Source organism: Cervus elaphus, chromosome 7 (assembly GCF_910594005.1).
Source record: "Cervus elaphus chromosome 7, mCerEla1.1, whole genome shotgun sequence".
NCBI lineage: Eukaryota > Metazoa > Chordata > Mammalia > Artiodactyla > Cervidae > Cervus > Cervus elaphus.
In genome coordinates this window covers 40,617,792-40,644,715 of record NC_057821.1, presented here as the reverse complement: position 1 = coordinate 40,644,715, position 26,924 = coordinate 40,617,792, and the positions used below count along the sequence as shown (strand labels likewise).

General features: G+C 39.3%; 1 long non-coding RNA gene and 1 other non-coding gene across 2 annotated transcripts in view; both read right to left on the bottom strand.

Annotated features, from left to right (window-relative positions):
* The window catches only part of LOC122697842, a 65,882-nt gene that overhangs the window by 24,321 nt on the left and 14,637 nt on the right, over positions 1-26,924 (bottom strand). The window contains exon 2 of the long non-coding RNA XR_006342181.1: positions 16,199-16,279. This is a non-coding gene — a long non-coding RNA (uncharacterized LOC122697842). The remainder of the gene's footprint in view (positions 1-16,198; positions 16,280-26,924) is intronic.
* LOC122697925 lies at positions 12,554-12,744 on the bottom strand. Its single transcript, XR_006342250.1, has one exon. It is a non-coding gene; the product is annotated as a U2 spliceosomal RNA (small nuclear RNA).

The following is a 26,924-nucleotide window of genomic DNA, read 5'->3' as shown; positions in this document are numbered from 1 at the left end:
TACATATATCACAATGTACAATTTTAATTTTGTGTAAGTTTCTTGATAAACAGGAGATTTTGAAGAAATTTTATTCTTGCTATAGGTCAGTCTGTGATCCTGGTCTCCTATATATTTACCTCCACCATTAGGGGTACATTTATGTCAAGGTTTCACTGGACAAACCCATTCATTTTTCTTTCCATTCCTCATTTTGTAAGAATGTGTGCCTGTGTGTGTGCATATTAATTTTAAAGAGTCCTACAAAGGCTATTATTTTCGAGAGCCAAAGGAGAGCTCATGGCATCAGCAATGTTAACTATTGTTAGAGTAATACATTGTCCTGTGTTGAAGTTGATAAATATTAAGGCCAAAGGTATAAAATTAGATGCAAATTTCCAAAGTTATGGATTGTTTAACCCTTACTGATCTTAGATCAAGACAGAGTAGAGGAGAGCTCTGGGGGAAAAAAATTGTTTTAAAAAGATTTAAAAGAGAGAAAATTATATTCAATATTTTGTAATAACCTATAAGGGAAAAGAATCTGCAAAACACCCAAAACTAACACAACATTGTAAATAAACTATACTTCAAGTTTTTAAAAGATCCCCCCAAAAATGAATTTAAAAGAAATAGTGGACAAAATTTTCTGTCCACATCAAAAGGTCTTTCATGATGTCTCCAAGCATTTGTTGAAACCAGAAGTATAGCATTTCATAGCATATTTCCTAAAGCTTTGTATTTCTCTGTCATGCTCAAGGCCTGTGGAATTATAGCTATTTCTTTCACCTGTCCTGGCGTTATGTAAAAGTAAACGCTTTACCTTATTCATCTTTGTTCAGTGTCTCCTTTTATAAAGATGAATGATGACCTTGTGACTTCTGAACACCACTGATAGGTTATTTCAGGGCTTTTTTCCTCAATAGAGCAGCCTCTCTCTTTTAAAAAAAATCTTTTATCTATTTTGGAGTTAAGCATTGGCAGTATTACCCTGTCCCTCTTACTTCTGGAATGACTAAGAAAAAAAATCAGCTTCTTAAAAGGATTATCTTTTTAGTTTTTTATTTTTTTTAATCCTTAAAACTCTTCATACTTCCCCAGCTTTTTTCTGTTCATATCTGAAAGCTGTTTTACCTAGTGGCCGGTTTATATGCATTCCATTTTTGTTTCCAGAGTTCCTAGCATCTTCATCGTCCTTTCACAAGTAGAAACACTGAGGCACCAAAGGCAATAAGGGCTTGGCAGCACCCTTAACTCAGTTTTTTAAAGAATTGATGAGAGTGTGAGATGCTGAGCTTTTCTTTCCAACCATGCTTTCCCTCTTGGCTCATAACTGATTCCCTCTGAACTCTGGTACTTCAAGTGAAGGGGTTATAAACAGTGAGTAGCTGGTGAGGCAGAAGCGGCTGTTGTACCCAGCCTCAGGCACTCAGGAAGGACAAGTCGAACATTAGGACAACCTTCCCAAGGGCTCCTTAATCTTGCGGGAGGAGAACGGCCGCTTCAAGGATGTTAATCAACCAATCTCTGGCCTTCTATTCTTTCAGTAATGCTACACTTTGCAGCATTGAATTGGAGGAAACAGGAACCCCAGAAGGAGAGCCGAAAAATAACTATATTCTAGTCTGGTTCAATGAGTGTGGGATTGGAACAGCCTCTTAATCTCTGAGTATTCTACTTTGTAAAATTAGTTTGGTCTTTTGGTTTTAGGTTTCTCTCCCTGTCCTATCTACATGCTGTGATTCTTCTGAGGATGGGTAAATACCAAAGAATTGTGAAAAATAATTCTAAGAAATATCAGTGTTCTTTTTGTCTTTTAACTTTTGTATCATTTGCTAAGTAAAGACTTGTTTTATCAAGCAATTAAAAAAATTAAGACAATTCATATTACTCTTAATGACTGGTAGCATTTTAATTGGTTTGGGAGGAGAAAATGGTAATCTGTCAGATAGTTCATTAAAAGTATTAATAAGTACATTTAAGTCACCATGATTGACCCTGGTGGTAACATGAAGGTGAGTAACAACTAACAACCTCTGTCCTCAAGTATCAATAATAAACATGCTTATGGCTAAATCTAAAATGAGTACAATGATTTGATATGAAAATTCAGAGGAGGGGGAAACTGCTCTCGGTGGGAAGATCTGGGAAGTCTTGATGGAGACGTTCACTTGCTGGTACACAGTAAATTTTCTGCAGAATGAGTAAGGTTGCATGTGAACTAGACCACTGAGGATAGGCAGAAAATTAGTCATATTGAGTTGAGAAAGTAGGAGACCAAGGCAGAGGCAATGGTGTGAACAAAGGTGTGATGTTTTAGACACATACAAAAAAAGAGTTAGTGTCCAGCCAGGTGTCCCACCCCCTAGAGCCCTCCTCTCCTGAAGCTGTGACTGTCTGACCTCTACCCCAATTTACTGGATGATCTCTTGGCCCCTGGGTGTCCCCATGCACTTGAGTGTGCGCACGTGTGTGTGTGTGTGTGTGTGTGTGTGTGTGAATCTGATATTCAGTTGCTAATCAAGCCTTGACTGCCTTGTATCTGAGCCCCACCCCAGTACTAATCTCTAGATTTCTTCCCCATTTCCTGAACCTGAACCCATATTGAGTCATCAGCATGCACTCCAGACTCTCTCAGATGTAAGCACCACCTCATTCTTGGTCCTTCAGCATTTTTGAGACGTTGATCCACTTTCTTATGACCTCCACGATTTCTGAGATGCTCACAGTCCTTCAAATCACTTTGCTCCTATGTGCAATGTGTCATTTTTTCCCTAACAGCTTTCAAGATTTTTTTTTAATCCTTGGTTTTCAGTAGTTTGATTATGATGTGTCGAGTGCAGCTGATTTTGAGTTTAACATACTTGGAGTTCACTGATCTGCTTTAATTTCTATGTTTATGTCTCTCTCCAATTTTGGAAGTTTTCAGCTCATATTTTCTTTCTGTCCCTTTCTGAAATTTCTGTGACATATATGTTAGACCTTTCAATATGGTTCTATAGGTCCCCAAGACTCTCTTTTCATTTTATTGTTTCTCTCTGTTCTTCTAATCAGATAATTTTTATTGATCTCTGTTCAAGTTCACTGACTCTCGTTTTCCCCTGTCATCTCTATTCTGCTGTTGAGCCTATTCAATACATTTTTTAAATTTCAGGTATTTTCTTTTTCAATTCTATACTTTCTAATCTAACTACTTCCCTTTTATAGTTTCTTTCTCTGCTAAGAAATACTTTCTGTTCATTGCAAGGACTTTTAGATTTATTTTATGGATCACAGTTACAAAAGCTGCTTTAAAATTTCTATCTGAAAGTTTTAACATCTGGATCATCTCAGTGTTGACCTATGTTGCTTCTCTCTTCCACTGCGGGTTGATCACATTTTTCTGGTTCTGTGTGTGTCTGGGTAACTTTGCATTGTCAATGGCCACCATTAGTATTATGTCGTGTAGGTTCTTGTTCTCATTCTCTGGGAAGTGTTGATTTTTAAAATTCGTTTGATTCATCAGGTAATCAACCTCGTTCAATTCAGATTGAAAGTTCTGTTTTGCCTCTTGTGGGCGGTGGTTCTAATCTCAGTTCAGCTTTTAAAGCCTTTAGTATGCTGCTTTGAGTATGCCCCTTGCGTGTGCCACTTAGGGATTAACGAGAGTTGGGCTGTGGTTTGCAGATCAGTTCAGCTCACAAAGCCTTGGCTATGTTGGTTTGGGTCTGATCCACACATACACTTGTGCAGGTTCAAAAACAGAATTATGGATCCCCTTATGTAGTTCTCTCTTCTCCACACTCTCTGGCCCATAAAACCCCCTTTTCCAAGTCTCAGTCCAAAAAGCTGGAATAGCAGTTTAGTTTTAGGCACCTACAACGCTGACCCCTTTCCAGTTCTGTGCTGGGGGTCATCCTCAGGGCAAAGCCAGGGTAAAAAAGACCCGAGAAATTAATTCACTTGAAGGTCACCTCAAGTTTCAACTCCTTTCTCCAACCCCTGCCTGCTTAGGTTTGGTTCCCAGAGTTCTCAGATAATTACTTTATGTGCTCTGTCTAGAGTTTTTAGTTGCAATCTGCCAGAGAGGTAGGCTGTGGTGGGCTTGCCCTGCTCTGCCAGAAAAGGAGTCTAAGTTCATGTGGGAAAGAACAGTTTCAGAAGCTTGGAGAAAAGAAAAAGAAGAGAGCAGGATGGAATTTTGGTATAGAGGCAGTGGAAAGAGGGAAGTTTTATAGAGAAGGACTTGCTTAAAAGTCACGAGCAGAGACAGAGACCCACAGGAGAGAGAAAAGAAAAATGACCTGCCTCAAAGATGAAACTTTGCTAAAAGATGCTAAAAGGACTCTGAAAATTAGGTCCATATAAGCAGATCATGGGATAAGGTTGAAAGCTGAAGAAATCATCTGCAAGGGAATGAATTTCCCGGGTTTCTTTCTTTTTTTCCCTTTCCCATGACTCTGATCTCTGAACTATCTCAAGCACAGAGATGGAAGGGGAGTTCTGAGGTGCCAGCTGCTAAAACTCAGATAATAACCCATTTTTCCTGATCTGAAAAGCTGAGTGAAGGGGTACTTGTGGGCCAGAATGTGAAGAGGAGAAAGTCATGGAAGGAGATCCATAATTCTGTTTATGAACCCACACATAATATGGATGGTCAGATTGGGGAATCAAGAAGGAGAAGATGAGATTCAGGGCAAAAATGGTGGGTGTGGCTTTTGAGTAGATGAAGGATGCTTTTTTAAAAAAATATATTTACTTATTTGGCTGCCTGGCATCTTAGTTGTGGCACACAGTCTTCTTGTGTCATGCAGGAGTTTTCACTGCAACGCACGGGCTCTCTAGTTGTGGTGAAGGGACTCCAGAGTGGGCAGGCTAGCAGTTGCAGCTTGTGGACTCAGTTGCTCTGCATCCCCCACCAGGGATGGAACCTGCACCCCCATATTGCAAGACAGGTTCTTAACCACTGGACCACCGGGGAAGTCCCAAGGATGCTTTTTGTCTCTAAGATGGATGAAAGGAGCTGAGAATAAATGAGGATCTCCAGAACTTTGGGGTGAAGAGAAATGAAGCCGAGTTGGCTGATACCTTACCTGCTGCTGAGATCACTTGCCAAGAAGGAGGGGGCCAGGCTGACGAAGCCTTTGGCTAATCAAACCCTCGTGAAGGGACTTGAACTTAGTTGCTGTGCTAGCTCCGTTTCCTCTCTGACTGTAAACCACCACAGTTCCCTTAGGAGCTAAATGCTGGGCAGAACTTGTCAGGGCACAACTCGGTCTAAACTTGGGTAGCATGTGCATTGCATATTCTCTCCATTTCTAGAGTTGAAAATGGCTTTGGAAAAAAATCATACAATTATAATATGTGGACCGCAGAAGAAAGAAAAGTTAGCAATGTTCTGGGAATCCTGCCCAGCTCTTTTATGATTCCGAGTAGTAAAGTTACAACATGCCACATGCAAACTTGTTTGGCAGAGCATGTGCTGAAGTGTGTGTGCTTAGTCAAGGCCTCTCACTCATCTATTTCATTTTTTGCCAGCATCCCCATTATTAATGAAGAGCGACTGAGCCTCATGGCAGGTTTGAGTTAGTTCTGATGTAATTGTCCATTATCTCTCTTGTAATCGCTTTCAAGCAGTTCAGATGTCTCCCTCCTATTCCCCAAGATCTGACTCTCCGCACTCCGGTTCTTGGTGAACCAAAATGCCAAGTCACTTTAGATCAGGTTTCTTTCTGCCTTTCTCCTCTGAGTATGAAACTGTGGACCCTTTCCACGTGTAGAGAAAAGTCATTTAGAGATTTAACGTTGATTTCATTTCTATTAATCATGGCACAATATCAACATTTTCCTCCAGGCAAAGGTACAAATGACACATTTTTTCCATGTGTGGTTGGTGTGTGTGTATGTGCTCTAAGATTGTTTTTATTAAAACAAAGCAAGACCTACTTCCTGTGAGACTCAATGTTTTGTTGTCAACTGATAGGGCTTTGTGTTTCTGTGTTAGTCTCCCCCGCTGGGTAGGGATGGGAGGGGTGGGTACTGACTACATCCACCTGAGAGTGTCAGAATGATGTCAGATGAACCTAAGGACGAGGAAAGAATGCTTTGGAGAATGGAAAATGACAAGGAAATGGGCTATCAATCACGAACTGCCAAGTTGATTAATTTAAAATTAATAATGTACCGAGTGATGATCTCCCCTTGACTTTGGTAGGGATTTAATATGTGTTTTAGTCAAGATAATCTTTATTTTTTAAGTGAATTCCAATGTCAAACTCAATAGGACAGAAGTCTCATGAACAAGTTTTTGTCTCAATAAGTTAGAATCCAGGGGATGGGTTTATGAGCTCTGCCAATGCTACTAAGTTGCTTCAGTCGTATCTGACTCTTTGCAACCCTATGGACTATAGCCATCCAGGCTCCTCTGTCCATGGGATTCTCCAGGCAAGAATATGGGAGTGGATTTCCATGCCCTCCTCCAGGGGATCTTCCTGACCCAGGGATCAAACCTGAATCTCTTATGTCTCCTAGAAAGAAACTAAGCTGTAGAAGCCTAGATATTAAGGACTAAACAAATATTTTGAAATCTAGTTCAACTTATTTCATAACCAGAAATGGAAACATGAGAGAAATTAAGCAACTTGCTAAAGGTCACAGAGCCAATTACCGATAGAGTCAAAACTCAGACACATGTGTATTTACTCCCCATGTGCCTTCCGTTGTACCCTGAAGATTCATGCTTGTCTTGCTGGCTTTGCTTTGTCTCTTTCCATCGAAAAGTTAAAGGTAGTGGAGCGTGGGAGGAAGGGGAGAGTTTGCGAAAAGAAAGTCCCCAGAAAAGGACTCGGTTTCTCAGAAAGAGGTGGCTTAAATGTGTTGATACAAATTTATTATTAGATTTTCGTTCACTGAGGAGAAATCCTGTGATTCTCACTTATAGAGGACGCTATGGGCTTAGAGACTTCTAAGACCCTCCAAAATTTAGCAGTGATGCCAGAAGACCAGCAGCTTCCTTAAGCTCAAAGCACTAACTGCTATTGATGCTTTCTGCCTGTGCATCTTCTCCACACGCCCACCCCCCTGACAAGCTGACACACATAGCTCATCATCTGACTGTAATGGGTATGTTGCAAACAGAATTAAGATTTTGGGAGTGTCCTGAGATTCAGTCAGTATGAGGCTTTTCCCTCGAAAACAGTCTCCAGAGGAATGCTTCAAGAAAAAGTCTGGTGACTTCCAAGCAACTTAGAAACTGTGGATTTTATTTACATTTTCAATGACCATGCTCTCTCCTACATTTATTCTCATCCACGTGGGCCAGTCTGATGAAGATAAAACCAGGTAAGAACAGTTTTTAAGGTGTTATTTTGGAAGTAGCCATCATCAGTGTTGTGAAATCAGAGCAGGCAATCAATCATTTCCCAAGTCAGAGATAGGGAAGTCAGACTGTCCAGATGACCCTAGAAATTCAGTCTCAGGACCTAGTCACCTGGACGTGAGCTAGCCTGTCCCAAAAACACTCATAGGCAGGCTCCTGGGGTGAGGCATATATCCTGATTCAGGCTGCAAAGGTTATTTTGTGGGGTGCTCTGAGCGCTGTACCTCATCTGGACCCCCAATTCCACTTCTTTCTCACTGTTGCAGGAACCAGATATAGGCCACCTGGGCAGTGATTCAGAGAAAGAAGGTAGCTCAGCTATGTTACCCGAGACCCAAGATTCACTTACACTAAGGCTGTAAGCTTAGACCACATCCCTGGTCTCTGCAGGACATGCTCTTCCTCCCATAGATAGAGTGACTGCTCTTAAATTTGTTAATCAAAGTAGACACCTTAACTTGTGGAGAGAACAGGAGGTTTAAAATCAGAAGTTCCAAGACCCAGACCCAGTGGGAACAAACCACAACTGGCTGGAGGGCTTCAGGAAGGTAATTTTCTTTCTTTATTTTTTTTTTTTCATTTATTTTTATTAGTTGGAGGCTAATTACTTTACAATATTGTAGTGATTTTTGTCATACATTGACATGAATCAGCCATGGATTTACAGGAAGGTCATTTTCAACCTCTTCATATCTAAGGATCCACACCACGCCTCCAACATAATCTCTACAGCTATTTCCAGATTTAAAAATTCTGTGTTTATAGCCCTGTCCTGGTCACACGATGCAGTCCTTATAACTTCTCTGCCTGGACCTGAATACCACTTTTGCTTGGCAGTGCATGCTATGTCTCCACACTCAAGGAGTGTTCCAGGGACCACAATCAGTGGAAGTTTGTAAGAAATGTACATCTCAGACCTTGCCCCCAGACTTACTGAATCAGAATCTGCAGTTAAGCAAAATCTCTGTGATTGGTTTTTAGAAGCATTGTACTATTAGAGTCTCAGAAAAACAGCCACGAAACTGACAAATTTCATCAATCTTGTTGTTCTGGGGGAGGGCGGGGCTCTCTATGGGTAAAAACAGGGCTTCTTTGGCAGCTCAGATGGTAAAGAATCTGCCTACAATACAGGAGACCTGGGTTCAATCCCTGGGTTGCAAAGATGCCCTGGAGAAGGTAATGGCAACCCACTCCAGTATTCTTGCCTGGAGAATTCCATGGACAGAGAACCCTAGTGGGCTACAGTTCAAGGGGTCACAAAGAGTCAGATATGACTGAGTGACTAACACTTTTACTTGCACATGGGTAAAAACAAACTAAAAAGTCTGTTTGTTGTTTGTTACATATGTACATATAGCAGATAAACTGCGTGCATGAATCTGTTTGCTATACTTTACATATTTGGGTATGTATATACATATGATGAAAGTGTTAGTCACTCAGTTATGTCTGACTCTGCAACCCCACGGACTGTAGCCCGCCAGGCTCCTCTCTCCATGGGATTCTCCAGGCAAGAATACTGGAGTGGGTTGCCATTCCCTTCTGCAGGGGATCTTCCCAACCCAGGGACTGAAACCAGGTCTCTTGCATTGCAGGCAGATTCTTACCATCTGAGCCACCAGCCATTTTTGTACAGGGATGCATTCTCTCATTAAGGAGTTAAACAAGATTAACTCTGTAATCAAGTTCTTGGATCACCAAGTAAGTAGTCTGGAGCACCCCATTTGCAGGACTGTGCTAGGAACCGGTTACACAGTGATAAACAAAGCAGATGCACTGTCTGCCCTCCTGGAATTTGCAGTCCAGGAAGAAGCTCTCACAATAACTAGAAAACAGAGACCAACTCTTTTATATCTCTTTGCCTTCCAAAGGGCCTAGAACTAGAACAATACAGTGTTCAATAAGCTTTGCTCCAATGCAAATAATAGCAGAATACCTGAAAATTACCTAAACAATATTTTGCAATTTTTCAAGCTATTTGGACAAAACCCATCAGGAAGCTGAGAAAAATGTGGTTTACCTTTTAATTTATTCCATTTCTCCTCCTATTATCAAACTTGGAACAGTTTGTCAGGTTTTGTTTGTAACATGCAACTTCCTAAATGTAATAGAACCATGTTTCTCATCACACATAAGTAATATTTGGTTAAATACTACCTAAGCTGTTTCTCCACGACAGGGGAAAAAAGATTTCAGCAGAAAATAAAGCAATATGTTTGGTTGGAACTTGTTCTACTTTTGTTTTTTCCATATTGGTTTCCACCTTTGTTTCAAAATGTTTCTGTCTGAGGGGAGATTACCAGACCGCAGCCTTTGGGCTGAGTGACAATGACTCAGTTCCCTACCCTGTCTTATCTTTAATACTTTCCTTGCAAATTAAACAATAGAAAGATGGAAAGATATTTTGGCTCTATCAGTACAGAACAATTTGAAAACACCAGCCTAGGGGGAAAAAAGTCACTGGAAATAAAAGCTTAGGGAAAATCACAGAGCTGGAAGAAAACGTGGATAAAGTCTGATCCTGTGGGAAGAGTTTAGGGTGAGTGGGGACAGCCCCCATCCCCTTACTTTGCAGAGAAGTAAAAGAGGGCCCAGAAGGGAGAAAGGTCCTGCCTAAGGTCAATCATATTTTAGGGGAATGAATGGAAATTCTTTTAGACAGGGTTTGTGTAGAAGGTTCTCTAGTGAAAGCACTATATGGATTTTCACTTTTATAACGGACATATGTGTACAAAACAAACTGGGAAGTAGGTGATATTTGTTTGCAATAGTTCAAAGGCCTTTCTTCTTTCATTACTCAACTTTTATGTTATTCAGTTCAATTTTCGCCAGCTTCCCTTGCTGATTTTTTTTTGGTTTGTCTACTTGTTTTATCAATTACCTAGAGATATGTTGAAGTCTCCAACTATGACTGTGGATGTGTCTATTTCTCCTTTCAGTTCTGCCAGGTTTTGCTTCATGTGTTCTGAAAACTGCTGTAAGATGTATTCACATTTAGGACTCTTATGTCTTCTTGGTGAATCAATTGTTCTATCATTATGTAAAGTTCCATTTTATCCTTAACAGTTTTCTTTTCTCCGACTCTACTCTGATTATTGATACAGCTACACAGTTTTCTTTTGATGAGAGTTTGCATGACTTTGCCATCCTTTACTTTTAATCCACCTTTATCATTGTATTCAAAGTGAATCTCTTGTAGACAGTATATATAGATGGGTCGTGGACTTTCCTTTAATCTAAAATCTCGGTCTTTTAATTGGGGTGCTAAGAGTATTTCTATTTAATATAACTATTGCTGTGTTTAGATTTAAGTCTACAGTTTATTATTTGTTTTTTGCTTTATTCTCTTTTCATCCCTCTCCTTCCCCATCCCTGTGTTCTTTGGGGTTATTTGAATGTTTTTTCAGTATTCCACTTAAACTCTTCTATTGTGTTTTTGGATATACCTCTTTGCATAGATTTTTTGCTTGTTATTTTGTTCTTATTTTTATTTTTCAGTGGTTTCTCTAGAGATTATAATAAGCACACTTAAGTTTTACATTCTACTTGGGGTCAATATTTTATCACTTCAAGTGGAATGTAGAAATTTTATCAATATGTATTAATAGATTCCTGTGCCTTCTGCTATTCATATTGTAGTTGTCTTATATAGTATATCTACATATTTTGAAACCCAATCAGACATAATCATAATTTATGCTCTCAATCATCCCACATATTTTAAAGAATGAAATAAGTGTAGTCTACATTTCCCTCTATACCTATCATTTCTATGGCTCTTCCTTCATTTTTAATATTATAAACTTCCATCTGAAATTTTACAAATATCTGTCTGAGCTTTCTTTTAAGAGTCTTGGGTTTGTTTGGTTTTTGTCTTCTGTGGGGTTTTCGTTTGTGATTTGAGGGGACAGAGCTGCTGGTTAAGAATTTTCATAGTTTTCCCTCAGAGACTACCTTTTTTGCTTTCTTTCATTCCTCAAGATTATTTTGGCTGAATATACAATTCTGAATCGATAGTCCTTTTCTTTTGGCATTTAAAAAATATCATGACATGCTTCCTTCTGATATCCGTGGTTTTTGATGAAAAAATTAATGACATTTTTAAAATGTCATGCCACTTTCTTCTACTTCTGTGATTTCTTATGAGACTTCCATGGTCAATTGAAACGTTGCCTTCCCTGCTTTTAATACTTTGTCTTTAGTTCTTAGCACTTTGATTATAGATGTGTCATGGCATGGATTTCTTTATGGGTTTTTTTTCCCCCATTTGGAGTTCTCTGAGTTTCTTGAATCTGTAGGCTGATGTCTTTCACAAAATTCAGGGGATTTTCAGCAACTCTCTCTTCAAATATTTTTTGTGCACTTTACTTTCTCCTCTTTCTGGAACTCCAATAACATGAATATTAGGTATTTTGGTATGGCCACATAACTTCATAATTCTCTGTTGTTGTTGTCTTTTCCAATTTTTTTTTTCAGTCAGTTCAGTCGCTCAGTCATGTCTGACTCTTTGAGACCCCATGGACTGCAGCACCCAAGGCTTCCCTGTCCACCAACTCCCAGAACTTGCTCAAACTCATGTTCATCCAGTTGGTGTTGCCATCCAACCATCTCAACCTCTCTTGTCCCCTTTTCCTCCTGCCTTCGATCTTTCCCGGCACCAGGGTCTTTTCCAAAGAGTCAGCTCTTCGCATCAGGTGGCCAAAGTATTTGAATTTCAGCTTCAACATCAGTCCTTCCAATGAATATTCAGGACTGATTTCCTTTAGGATGGACTGGTTGGATCTCCTTGCTGTCCAAGGGACTCTCCAGAGTCTTCTCCAACACCACAGTTCAAAAGCATCAGTTCTTTGGCACTCAGCTTTCTTTATAGTCTAACTCTCACATCCATACATGACTACTGGAAAAACCATAGCTCGAACCAGATGGACGTTTGTTGGCAAAGTAATGTCTCTATTTTTTAATATGCTGTCGAGGTTGGTCATAACTTTTCTTTCAAGGAGGAAGTGATTTTTAATTTCATGGCTGCAGTCACCATCTGCAATGATTTCGGAGCCCAAGAAAATAAAGTCTGTCACTGTTTCCATTGTTTCCCCGTCTATTTGCCATGAAGTGATGGGACCGGATGCCATGAGCTTTGTTTTTTGAATGTTGAGTTTTTCTTCTTTTTTTATTTTTTTTTTTTATTTTTTTTTTTTCTTTTCTCTTTTTTTTTTTCTTTTTTCTTTTTTTTCTCCTGGAAGTACTGCAATACCAGGTCGATGCGTGGAGTGGACGGAGCAAGCTCCTATTCCAACTCCTAATTCCAAAAATCCATTTAATATATTGTCCTCGGATAGAGGACGTATCAGATATTAAACTGATAAGAACAGATACTACACTTGATCTTAGCCAAAAGGCCGAGAAGCAATGAATGTTGAGTTTTAAGCCAGCTTTTTCACTCTCCTCTTTCACTTTCATCAAGAGGCTCTTCAGTTTCTCTTTGCTTTCTGCCATAAGGGTGTTGTCATCTGCATATATGAGGTTATTGATATTTCTCCTAGCAATCTTGATTCTAGCTTGTGCTTCATCCAGCCCAGCATTTCGCATGATGTACTCTGCAAATAAGTTAAATCAGTAGGGTGACAATATACAGCCTTGATGTACTCCTTTTCCTATTTGGAACCAGTCTGTTGTTCCATGTCCAGTTCTAACTGTTGCTTCCTGACCTTTATACAGATTTCTCAAGAGGCAAGTCAGGTGGTCTGATATTCCCATCTCTTGAAGAATTTTCCACAGTTTATTGTGATCCACACAGTCGAAGGCTTTGGCATAGTCAATAAAGCAGAAATAGATGTTTTTCTGGAACTCTCTTGCTTTTTCGATGATCCAGCAGATATTGACAATTTGATCTCTGGTTCCTCTGCCTTTTCCTAATCCAGATTGAACATCTGGAAGTTCACAATTCACATACTGTTGAAGCCTGGCTTGGAGAATTTTGAGCATTACTTTGCTAGTGTGTGAGATGAGTGCAAATGTACGGTAGTTTGAACATTCTTTGGCATTGACTTTCCTTGGGGTTAGAATGAAAATTGACCTCTTCCAGTCCTGTGGCCACTGCTGAGTTTTCCAAATTTGCTGGCATACTGAGTGTAGCACTTTAACAGCATCATCTTTTAGGATTTGAAATATCTCAACTGGAATTCCATCACATCTACTAGCTTTGTCCGTAGTGATGCTTCCTAAGGCCCACTTGAGTTCACATTCCAGGATGTCTGGCTCTAGGTGACTGATCACACCATCATGATTATCTGGGTCATGAAGATCTTTTTTGTACAGGTCTGTGTATTCTTGCCACCTCTTCTTAATATCTTCTGCTTCTGTTAGGTCCATACCATTCCTGTCCTTTATTGTGCTCATCTTTGCATGAAAAGTTCCCTTGGTATCTCTAATTTTCTTGAAGAGATCTCTAGTCTTTCCCATTCTATTGTTTTTCTCTGTTTCTTTGCATTGATCACTGAGGAAGGCTTTCTTATTTCTCCTTGCTATTCTTTGGAACTTTGCATTAAGATGGGTATATTTTTCCTTTTCTCCTTTGTCTTTAGCTTCACTTCTTTTCTCAGTTATTTGTAAGACCTCCTCAGACAACCATTTTGCCTTTTTGCATTCCTTTTTCTTGCGGATGGTCTAGATCACTCCTCCTATACAATGTCATGAACCTCTGTCCATAGTTCTTCAAGCACTCTGTCCATCAGACCTGATCCCTTGAATCTGTTTGTCACTTCCACTGTATAATCATAAGGGGTTTGATTTAGGTCCTACCTGAATGGTCTAGTGGTTTTCCCTACTTTCTTCAATTTAAGTCTGAATTTGGCAATAAGGAGTTCATGATCCGAGCCACAGTCAGCTCCAGGTCTTGTTTTTTGCTGACAGGATAGAGCTTCTCCATCTTTGGCTACAAAGAATATATTCAATCTGATTTCAGTGTTGACCATCTGGTGATGTCCATGTGTAGAGTCATCTCTTGTGTTGTTGGAAGAAGGTGTTTGCTATGACCAGTGTGTTCTCTTGGCAAAACTCTATTAGCTTTTGACCTGCTTCATTTTGTACTCCGAGGACAAACATGCCTGTTACTCCAGGTATCTCTTGACTTCCTACTTTTGCGTTCCAGTCCCCTATGATGAAAAGGACATCTTTTTTTGGTGTTAGTTCTAGAAGGTCTTGCAGGTCATCATAGAACCATTCAACTTCAGCTTCTTCAGCATTAGTGGTTGAGGCATAGACTTGGATTACTGTGATATTGAATGGTTTGCCCTGAAAATGAACAGAGATCATCCTGTCATTTTTGAGATTGCACCCAAGTACTCATTTCAGACTCTTTTGTTTACTATGAGGGCCACTCCATTTCTTCTAAGGGATCCTTGCCCACAGTAGTAGGTATAATGGTCATCCGTATTAAATTTGTTCTTTCCAGTCCATTTTAGTTCACTGATTCCTAAAATGTCGATGTTCACTCTTGCCATCTCCTGTTTGACCACTTCCAATTTACCTTGATTCATGGACCTAACATTCCAGGTTCCTATGCAGTATTGTTCTTTACACCTTTGGACTTTACTTCCATCACCAGTCATATCCACAACTGGGCGTTGTTTTCACTTTGGCTCTGTCTCTTAGAGGGGACACTTCAACTCACAACACTTGTCAGCATATGAAACCAATTCTTTTCCTCCTTTTTCCTTCTGCTATTTTATGTAAGGCATGTTGGTGGTTGTTTGGGTCTTTTCCATCTCTCTCTCTTTTTATTGGCCAAACTAGTTACACATCTGTCAGTTTTGTTGGCAATTATTAACTTTTGCAATTTAATCTTTAGATTATAACATATCCAGGTGGGATTGCAGCTGAACTAGAAGTGGAATAAATATCTCCAAGACACGGATGTGGTAGTGGACAGGATTTTGCACCTTCTTTTCTGGGGAAGAGGGTGGGGATTATCTTCATCTTAATAGCATAATTTTTTTTTTTTACTCAATTGTTAAATTCTATTGCTATATCTTCATTTTACTGCTCTTCCCTTTGTCATTTCATTCTACTATTGAGTTCATCTAATGAGGTTTTTTGTTTTGGTTATTCTATTTTTTAGATCTCAAATTGGTATTTGGTTCTCCTTTACAATTTTTACTTTTAATGAAAAATCTATCATTCTATCCCTCCAGCCACTTCAACAGGATTTACTCTTACTTCTTGGAGCATATTTGTCCTAGCTGATTTAGAGTCTTTATCAAATTATTCTAACTGTATCACCTCAGTGTTGACATTTGTTGGTTGCCTTTTTCCATGTAAGTGAAGATTTTACTGGTTCTTCACATGCTGAGTACTTCAGGGTTTTATCCTGGACATCTCTGATGGTTATGAGATCTGAGTATTATTTAAATCTATGGAGATTTTTGAAGTATTCATTTTACCAGTCAAATAAGCTGATTGGCTCCAGAGAGCCTTCAGGAGTTTTGTCTCTTCCATAGTCAAAGCCTTGAACTGCTATTGAGATCAGTCTTACATGTGGACCATCCAGTGGCCACTCTAGGACCTGGGTAAGAATCCACCCCATAGGTCAGCTCTCACAACCTGTGAGGTGCTGGTCAGGATCAAATTTATATGTGAAGAGTTCATGGGACTAGAGGTACAAAGACACTTTTTTATGGGGATGCTTCCTGGATCTTCTCCCTCTCTGCCATCTCCACCATACATGCTAGTTTCTTGAGGCACCCTTTATGGTCTTTTGAGGCTTTATTTGTCTACTCTGTCACATACTTCTTACTATGTACCCATAACCAGGGCGGAGAAGTGAGAAGACAGAGAGAGAAAAATACGTAGGAGAGTTCCCCTTACCTTCTTGAGACCACAGTTCTTCTCACCTGAGAGGAAGGACTCCCTCCTTTAAAGTTCAAAGTGCCTACTGGTCACTGGGATCTAAGGATCAAGAGAATAGAAAAAAGAAAAGAGAATATTATAAAAACAAGATTTCTCCTACTCTGTCTATATATTGGGAGACCATTTTTCTTCTTGTGCTAGAAATAAAGGGCTTCTTGTGGAAATATTTCTGTCTGTGCCATTGGGTTTCAGGACACCTTGAGTTCAAGTGGAAAAAAAGAAAGAAAGAAAAGATAAACTTATGCTTTATCTTTTGACAGTTTAGTGGGACTGAGAATTCTGGTATTCCTCCCCAATCCACCTGCTTTTTTTCTTATTACTTTTTACTTTTCAGAACCCTCAAATAGCTGCTCCATGCAATCTGTTCAAGTTTTATAATTGCAGTCAGTGGGAGAGATGGGGTGGCATGTGCTTCTCCATCTTACTGGGAATCAGAACTCCAGAAGCTTTAAAAATACAAAATAAAACACATACCTAGGTCTCAAAGATTCTGAAAATAAAAATAAAACATATACCTAGGTTCCAAAGATATCGATTTCATTTGTATGGGAGGAAATGTGAGCAAAGGTTTTGTTTTGTTTTGTTTTGAGATAGACCTTGTGATCTGAACATACAACAAAGTTGAGAACCTCTTTCATAAGCAAAGATACCTAAAGGCAGATTTTATTTTAAAATCCACAGCCACAGTTTATTACCATTTTCAACAGACACTCTACTCTGCTGGATATGTGAAGGGTTATTTAACTTTATTGAACATAGTTGAGTTTATACTCTGGATTATGTTGTACCTGGTCTTGAATTCCTACCAAGACATTCATTAGTTGTGGGATTTTTAACAATTCATTTGACCTTAAGTCTCAGTTTTGCATCTGGAAAATGGGGATAATATTAAAACATACATTAAAGGATTGTTGAAAGTATTAACTGAGATAATGAATGTAAAGCACAAAGCAGAGGGTCTGGAATGTGGCCAATATTCAATAAATGTTAACTATTAGCACCACTCACATATTACAGGCAAGAAATTTGAAACTCAGCCAGATAAATAACTTACTGAAACTATTTTTTCTAGTGTCTTTTTTTAATTGAAAAGAAATTAATATTTACCTTAAAGGGAAATACTAGCATATTTAGCAGATTAAAAAAAAATTATTGACATACAGTTGCAAATGCTCAAGCTTTTCCACAGTGACAGAGAGTAAGTAAATCCCAGACCTGTCATTCCCCCTTCTACCAGTTCAAGCCCAGGAACAATAATTTTTTTGAAAAGTTCTTGAATGGGATGCATATAAATTTAGGATTGTGTTTAGAAGCATCAAGTAAATGATTGATGGACATAATCCATGTGTATATATGATATATACTATTGCCAGGAGAAATATCAATAACCTCAGATATGCAGATGACACCACCATTATGACAGAAAGTGAAGAACTAAAGACCTCTTGATGAAAGTGAAAGAGGAGTGAAAAAGTTGACTTAAAGCTCAACATTCAGAAAAATAAGATCATGGCATCCGGTCCCATCACTTTATGGCAAATAGATGGGGAAACAGTGGAAACAGTGGCTGGCTTTATTTTTCTGGGCACCAAAATCACTGCAGATGGTGATTGCAGCCATGAAATTAAAAGACGCTTGCTCCTTGGAAGGAAAGTTATGACCAACCTAGACAGCATATTAAAAAGCAGAGATTACTTTGCCAACAAAGGTCTGTCTAGTCAAAACTATGCTTTTTCCAATAGTCATGTATGGATGTGAGAGTTGGACTATAAAGAAAGCTGAGCACCAAAGAACTGATGCTTTTGAACTGTGGTGTTGGAGAAGACTCTGGAGAGTCCATTGAACTGCAAGGAGATCCAACCAGTCCATCCTAAAGGAGATCAGTCCTGGGTGTTCGTTGGAGGAATTGAGGTTGAAGCTGAAACTCCAATACTTTGGCCACCTGCTACGAAGAGCTGACTCATTTGAAAAGACCCTGATGCTGGGAAAGATTGAGGGCAGGAGGAGAAGGGAACGACAGAGGATGAGATGGTTGGATGGCATCACCAACACAATGGACATGGGTTTGGGTGGACTCCGGGAGTTGGTGATGGACAGGGAGGCCTGGAGTGCTGCGGTTCATGAGGTCATAAAGAGTCAGACATGACTGAGCGACTGAACTGAACTGAACTGATGACACGGTATTTGTGATTAATGTATATGTTCTGCTACCCAACAAATTTTAAATAACCAGGAAGATCTCCCAAGTTTCCTAAATTAAAGGTGTCTAGTGTTATTTTCATTTCTTTGCTTCTCTTTAATTTTCCTTCCTAGTCCTTCCTTTATTATAATTTTTAAACAGTAAAAAAAAAATATGTTTTTCTTCAAGGCGGAGGAGGTCCTGGTGCATTCCTAGGAGAAGTTTTATCCTTACAACATGGTTTGCTACTTGAGAATCAGAACAGTGGCTCACTCTGACATTTTATCAGCCAGTTTATTAATAGGAATAGCTCTTTGGAGGTCTTCATTCCATCATGTAGCATTATCCATGTCAGAAAGATGATCTCTAGAAAAAATTTAAAATACCTTTTAAAACCACACTGCTAAAATACTCACCAGCTGTAAATGTTTTCCTGGTCTGTATGTGTAGGTGGAGGGAGGCGGCGTGGTGGTAATAAAGTGGGAGGGTTGGGGGGGAGCCACTAACTGTACAGGGGAAATAACTCTGTTGATTCTCTGATGGTAAAGGTCAATGTTTTCCCAAATCCAAATCTGACATTCAGAACAAAACTAATTTTTGTTACATCTTCATGGAACAATGACGAGTCCTTTACTTCGTGATTTCTATTCCTCAGCCTTCTAATAGCATCTTTCACTTCTTTGTCGGCCAGCCCTGGTAACTCACAATGTTGAGGACTCAGCATTGGTAGTCAAGGGTCTCACATGACCAACTGGTTTTTGCAGAAGTTGTATTCCATGGGAACAAATTGGTACATGGGCGTGTGAACAGTAAGGCCCAGTAACTCTATCTCTCATGTAACAACTACCATCGGCACAGATGGCAATACCTTGATCTTAGAAATGATTCATGACATAGTTGTAGTGTGCCAAAGGTTTTCTTGGGAAAGGCTGTGTGCTTCTGACATAGGATAGGAAACCTTGGTTCTGTGCTGCCCCTACTATGTGTACACAAAGGGTAGATGACTCTTAAGAGTCATCTTAAGATGACTAATGCTAATGCTAATGCATTACTAATGCAGCTACTAATGCAGCTACTCTGAACAGAGATTATGACTGGATACGCAGGCTTTGAAAGTTGAGTTTTAAGCCAGCTTTTTCATTCTCCTATGTCCCTTGGACTGCAAGGAGATCAAACCAGTCAATCCTAAAGGAAATCAGTCCTGAATCTTCATTGGAAGGACTGAAGCTGAAGCTGAAGCTCCAATACTTTGGCCACCTGATGTGAAGAACTGACTCATTGGAAAAGACCCTGATGCTGGGAAAGATTGAAGGCAGGAGGATAAGGAGACCACAGAGGATGAGATGGTTGGATGGCATCACCAACTCGATGGACATGAGTTTGAGCAGGCTCTGGGAATTAGTGATGGACAGGGAGGCCTGGCGTGCTGCAGTCCATGGAGTCACAGAGTCGGACACGACTTAATTGAACACAGGCTTAGATGAATATTAGATAGTTTTAGAAAAAAATACAAGGGTGTCAAGCTGGCTTTTGATTTTCATTTGCTAACAATATAACATGGTGGTCTAGGAGGAGCTGTGTTTGAAAGAAAAGACAGATGTCCACAGCTGATCACAATTATATGCAGCGTGGATGTCTCACTCTGTGGCATTCGTCCTGCCAGTTCTTCTCTTTGTAGCAGACAGTATGGAGGAGATGAAAAAAGTTGGATTTGACTAGACTGAGTCTTGAACCTACTGTTTAGTAACTCAATTATTACTAACTCAGAAATACAGTCATGTCCAACTCTTTGAGACCCTATTGACTATAGCCCCCAGAATCCATGGGATTCTCTAGGCAAGGATACTGGAGTGGGTTGCCATGCCCTTCTCTAGGGGATCTTCCCAACTCAGAGATTGAATCTGTATCTCATGTGTCTCCTGCATTGGCAGGCAGGTTCTTTACCACTAGAGCCACTTGCGTCTTGAGCCTACTGTTTACCAGCTATCAATGGGACCCATCTCTTCTCTGAGCCTCTGTTTCCTCATCTATACAATAGGAGCAACACCAACAATGACCCACTAAATTGTGATGATTAAGAGAGAGAAAGCAATTAAAAAATATTGAAAAACACCATGCTTTAAATCAATGCTGACAGTAACAATGGCAATAGTAATGAACATTTTTAATGGTAAACACTGATCGACCATGTACAATATGCCAAGGTTTACCATAAACATTTTTTGTGGGTCTTCTCAATTGATCTTCACAGCAACTGAATTTATCCTTTCTTTCCTCCATTCACTTAATGTCCACATTCATGCATTTCATTTTGCAAATAAAGAGTTCAAGCTCCGTGAAGGAAGAAAACACGTATCTCTCCAATTCACAGGATGCCTGGTATGAATGTTTGAATACATTTAAGTCAATAAGGGGTAATTTTGCCATGTCAGGGACTTTGAGCAATGTTCAGAGACACTGTTACTCGTCACACCTGAGGAGCGATATGGCATTTAGTCCACAGAGGCCAAGGATGCTGCTAAACACCCTACAATGCACAAGACACTCCCAAACAACAAAGAATTATCCAGCCAAAATGCCTGTAGTGCTGAGGTTGAGAAATCCTGATTTAGATAAATGGAAAAAAAAAAATCACTAAATGAATGCACGTGCTGAACAGTCTCCTAGGACATAACGTGTCATGCAAACTCTATCTAGACGTCAAAAGATTGCAAGCTCTTTATTTTTTTTCTGATTCTGGCCTCACATCATTTCTTCATGCCCCCTAATTCTTCATTTTGTGTCTGATGAACCTTCTCCCAGCAAAGGTAACTGCTTCAGTCACTTTACTGATACAGCAACTAAATAGAAAACAGAAATCCAGACAATCTTTTCTCCAAGGAAGATAATCTTCTCTGCTACCTCTGACAAAGGGGGGCTTTGCTAAAACAATCTCTTTGAATACATCTGGTCAGCTAAAAGAAAAAGAGGAGCCGATCTGAGCAAGTTTAAAACATGATCTGTTCCTGGTTTCCATCTTTATTTTTCCTTTTATCCAACTTCTGATCTGCTTTTAATTTACTGTATCTTTCCAAATTATTCCTATTTTTGTGAGTGATCCTTAATTTCTGGCATAAGGCAGGGAATAAACAAATTAAACAGCAAAGAGAGGTATTCCAAAGTAACATTTTTCTCACACATTTTCTCCACTAGTATTTCTTGCACAGGGTTAGAGTTTTCTGTTAAGTATCACTCACCTAGTGTGTAAGGAAGCTATAAGTAAAAGAAGCAGCCAACAACCAACCTACAGGGGGTGAGGAGGGTGTGGGGAGAGACCAGGGTGAAAGATACAGAAAACATTTGATCTGCTTTACATTTTTGAGGGAAAAATACAATTTTGATTCTTAAATGCAAAAATATTCACATGCTTCAAGTACGTATTTTCCAAAGAAATGAGATAATGCATAAGAAACAGGCTGAGGGCAGCTTTCAGAATGGGAGAAAATAATGGCAAACGAAACAACTGACAAAGAATTAATCTCCAAAATATACAAGCAGCTCATGCAGCTCAAAACCAGAAAAACGAACAACCCAGTCAAGAAGTAGGCCAAAGAACTAAACAGGCATTTCTCCAAAGAAGAAATACAGATGGCTAATAAACACACGAAAAGATGCTCAGCATCACTCATTATCAGAGAAATGCAAATCAAAACCACAATGAGGTACCATCTAACGCCAGTCTGAATGGCCACCATCGAAAAGTCTCCAAACAATAAATGCTGGAGAGGGTGTGGAGAAAAAGGAACCCTCTTATACTCTTGGTGGGAATGCAAACTAGTACAGCCACTATGGAGAACAGTGTGGAGATTCCTTAAAAAACTGGAAATAGAACTGCCATATGACCCAGCAATCTCACTGCTGGGCATACACACTGAGGAAACCAGAAGTGAAAGAGACACGTGTAACCCAATGTTCATCGCAGCACTGTTTACAATACTAGGCCATGAAAACAATCTAGATATCCATCAGCAGATGAATGGATAAGGAAGTTGTGGTATACATGCACAATGGAATATTACTCAGCTATAAAAAAGAACACATTTAAAAAAAAAAAGAACGCATTTGAGTCAGTTCTAATTAGGTGGATGAAACTGGAGCTTATTATACAGAGTGAAGTAAGTCAGAAAGAGAAACACCAATATAGTATATTAACACATACATCTGGAATTTAGAAAGATAGTAACAATGATCCTACATGCAAAACAGCAAAAGAGACAAAGATGTAAAGAACAGACTTTTGGACTATGTGGGAGAAGGCAAGGGTGGGATGATTTGAGAGAACAGCAGTGAAACATGTTTATTACCATATGTAAAATAGATGACCAGCGTGAGTTCGATGCATGAAGCAGGGCACTCGAAGCCGGTGCTCGGGGACAACCCAGAGGGATGGGGTGGAGAGGGAGGTGGGGGGGGAGCTCAGGATGGTGGTGGGATACCTGTACACCCATGGCTGATTCATGTCGATGTATGGCCAAAACCACCACAATACTGTAAAGTAAGTATCCTCCAATTAAAATAAATTAATTACTTAAAAAAGAAAAAGAAACTGAGAGAAAGAGGAAAAAGAAGGAAAATACAAAGAGAGAGAGAGAGAGTGTGTGTGTGTGTGTGTGTGTGTGTGTGTGTGTGTGCATGTACACAAAAGAAAGAGCAAGTCAGAGGAACAGATGAAGGCCAACCGCTTCTGCAATTAAATGATTCACTGCAACTTCCATCCCCTAGTCCTGTTCCTCCAAGCCTCACTCCCCTGGCAGGCAAAGCCTCTACAGAATATCTGTTCATGTAAATTTCATGGTGGGACCTATGAAATGTCAAATGAGAATAATCCTTTTCAATTTTCCAATATTTTCTTGGTCTTTTATTGCCTACAGGAAGCAAGAGGCTTTACTTCTTACTTAATTATTTGCTAAGCCGCCGCCCCCTTTGTCCCACCCTTCCTCCCAAGCCACCAACAATCCTCTTTCCCTTTAGGATGAACTAGGATGACATGGGTCCTGTCCTCCTACCAGTTACAGTCTCCAAAATAAATAAACAGAACACACACAGAGAAGCCAACTAAGGAGAAGATAGAATAAGTTGCTTTCTCAACTATAAGCAAAAAAAAAAAATTCTTTTTTTTCAATATTGCAAATGCTTTTTGGCAATGTTCAGTTCTTCAAGGGGAAATGGTTGGCAATTTTACACACACACACACACACACATACTCTGTCACGCACACACACACACATCCTGCAATAATTAGTTTGTTGGTTGAGTTGACCAACATTTGAAATAATAGGTATTTTTTTAGTCATGGCTCTTATCTTATGTAAAAATTCCTGGTAAATTAATTGCTCTGCTGTTTGACTGTTGAACATTAAATATTTGATCTCCCATAATTTCAACATTAAATGCTTTTCTAATTTGTTGTGTTTACATCACCAAAGTAAAATATCTTTGACTAACCAAAGACATGTTCAGCTCTTTCAAGATTCCAATAATAAACAACTCTAAGATAAAACATAAATTGACCCTAATACTGAGTATTCACAAAACTGGCAAAACAATTTTGTGAAGAAATGTTACAGAAAGCAGGGGATTCTCTGAGGGAAAAGAATGGGATATTTATCTTATCATCATGGAATAGGACATTCTGAAGTGCTTGGAAAGAATTATTCATTTTCCTATGAAGGTAGAAGTGGTTCTTTATTCCTGTATTCTGAACCCACCCGGATAGCCTAAGAGTGAATGAGCAATATCACAGGAAATCATGTAGAAATTTTACAAGCCACAATGACTATCTCATTTGCAGTGGCAATTGCTATTTGTGCCCTTGTCTCTTAAAGTGTCGTCGTGTCTTAGACTGGTGGATAGTCCAAGACTTTGTTAGAAGAATATCACCTAAGTTTTCAAAAGTGATCCCAGACTCTTCTCATCGCTAACTTCCCACTAGAAGATCATTATAAACCTTCTTCTTTCCAAAGGTATTGCCTATTTTGTGATTGCTAAGATATTGAAATGTGTCATCACTAGGAATTCATTCACACGTTCTGTAGATAATAAATGCCTCCTGGACATATGAGAAGACAATCCCTTTCCTCAAAGAGTTTGTGGATTTGTGCTTGAAATAAGGCAATACTGGATTTTGAAAGTCCATTTAGGAGGCTACATGATTCCATGTACATGACCTTCTGGAAAAGGCAAAACAATGGTGATAGTAAAAAGATCAGTAGGTTCCAGGGGCCAGTGAGGAGGCAGGGAGGAATAGGTGGAGCATGGGGAATTTTTAGGGCAGCAAACTGCTCCACATGATACAATAATGGTGCATTTGCTATTGTTTAGTTGCTAAGTTAGTGTCCAACTCTTTTATGACCCCGTGGACTATAGCCCACAGGGATAGAACCCATGTCTTCTGCATTGGCAGGTGGCTTCTTTATCACTGAGCCACCAGAGAAGCCCATAATTGTGGATACATGTCATCACATATTTGTCAAAACCCATACAACACCAAGCATGAACCCTAACATGAACTATGAACTTAGGGTGGTTTTTATGTGCTAATGTAGGTTCATCAATTGTTATAACTGTGTCACTCTGGTGTGGGATGTTACTAATGGTGGAGGTTATGCATGTGTGGGAGCAGGGAGGATATAAGAGATCTCTGTACCTTCCTCTCACTTTTACTGTGGACCAAAAACTGTTCTAAAAATAGTCTATTAAAAATGTCCACTAGTAAACTGTGATCTATCTTGGAAAGGGCAAAGTCTTCCACTGATCAGCTCTTCTGAATTCTAAGAAACCATCAGTTACTTCAGTTCTTTTCCACCGCCAACAGCAAAGAACAGAATTTGAAGGGAACCTGAAGGGAGCACGATGAAAGATTTTGGTGGCTGGCACTTTTACAAAGATCTGGAGAATGGGGCACTATCCAGAGAAAGAAGGTCTAAATAGACCGTTGTGGGAAGGTAGTGAGCAGGCAACACTTGTTAGAGGAGGTTGGGACATGGAGGTTGGTAGGGCAACTTGTGAACAGAGTTCTACAGAAGGCAAGATAATTCAAAAGACAGTATGACTCAAAATGGATCAAAGATCTAAATATAGGAGCTAAAACTATGAAACTCTTAAAAGGAAAGAGAGGGATAAATTTCCATGACCTTGGATTTTGCAATGTTTTCTTAGATGGACACCAAAAGCAAAAGCAACAAGAGAAAAAAATAGATATACTGGACTTGGTTAAAATGAAAACCTTTTGTGCACAAAAGGACACCACTGAAAGACTGAAAAGATAACCCACAGAACGGGAGAAAATATTTGCAAATCATGTATCTGTTAAGGGTTTAGTGTTCAGAATATATAGAAAGAATTCTTACAAGGCAACAAATAACTCAAAAACTGAGCAAAGTAATTGAATAGAATTTCTCCAAAATAAGATATACAAAAGGCCAACAGACACATGAAAAGATGTTCACAGTCATTAGTTATTATGCAATGAAATGCAAAACAAAGTCACAAAAAAATACCACTTTAGTCTTTAGTCTCACTAAGATGGCTATAACCAAAAAAAGAAAAAAAAAGAGAGAGAGAGATAAAAACAAATACAGATGATCTCAGTGTGTTTAGTAAAGTAATAGAAATACCCTAACCCCCTGGCCCCAAACACTAGAATTTTGGGGTAACAGACTGACAGCTTTGTTGTTTGCACAATTATAATCTGCATTGTATACACAAAGGATACAGCTACCTTTTGTTTAATCTGTACTTTCCAAATATATAAAAAAAGGGGAAGTGGGGTATATATCAATTTTTGTCTAATCTGTTTGAAACATGAATTCTGTTTGTTTAAAATTAGGGCTTTACTCCTTTTTCCGTAAGTCTCTTGTGATCCTTTGTAGAAACTTTTCCTTAAACCCCAGTTAAGTCCATTCTCTGGTAATAGGTACAAATTTGGTTTCATATTCTACTTGACAATTTAAATAAACTGAAATATTTCTAAAATGGAAAAAACAATGTGATTCCATTTACTGTTTTGCCTGGCTGTCGACTAAGAGGCTAGATGTCCCAGCACTGTGGTTGCGTTGAGAGATTGGCTCGTAAGGTTGTAGAACTGTCTGGTTTCTTCTTGAATTGGGGAAGAGACAAGTCTCCTTCAGTCCTTATTGTCAAAAGAGGAATAGGATCATGTACTATCCTGATCTTACATAAAGCACAGATGGCTATCATAGTATCTCTAGCTAGGGAAAAGGTAAAAAGTATTTCCAGGATCTCACTATAGGAGGTGGAGGCAGGCTGCAATATTTCTTTTGCCTGGTTCCTAAGACTTTCCACTCCACCACACTACAGTCCAAACTTCTCAGCCAGATGTTCAAAGCTCTTCACAATCTGATACCACCTGTTTAAACACCTATTTCAAAACTTCATAATTTCAGTTTCCTGCTATAGTCAGGCTGATCTTCCTTGCAGCTTGCAAACATGGCTTTTCTTTCCTAA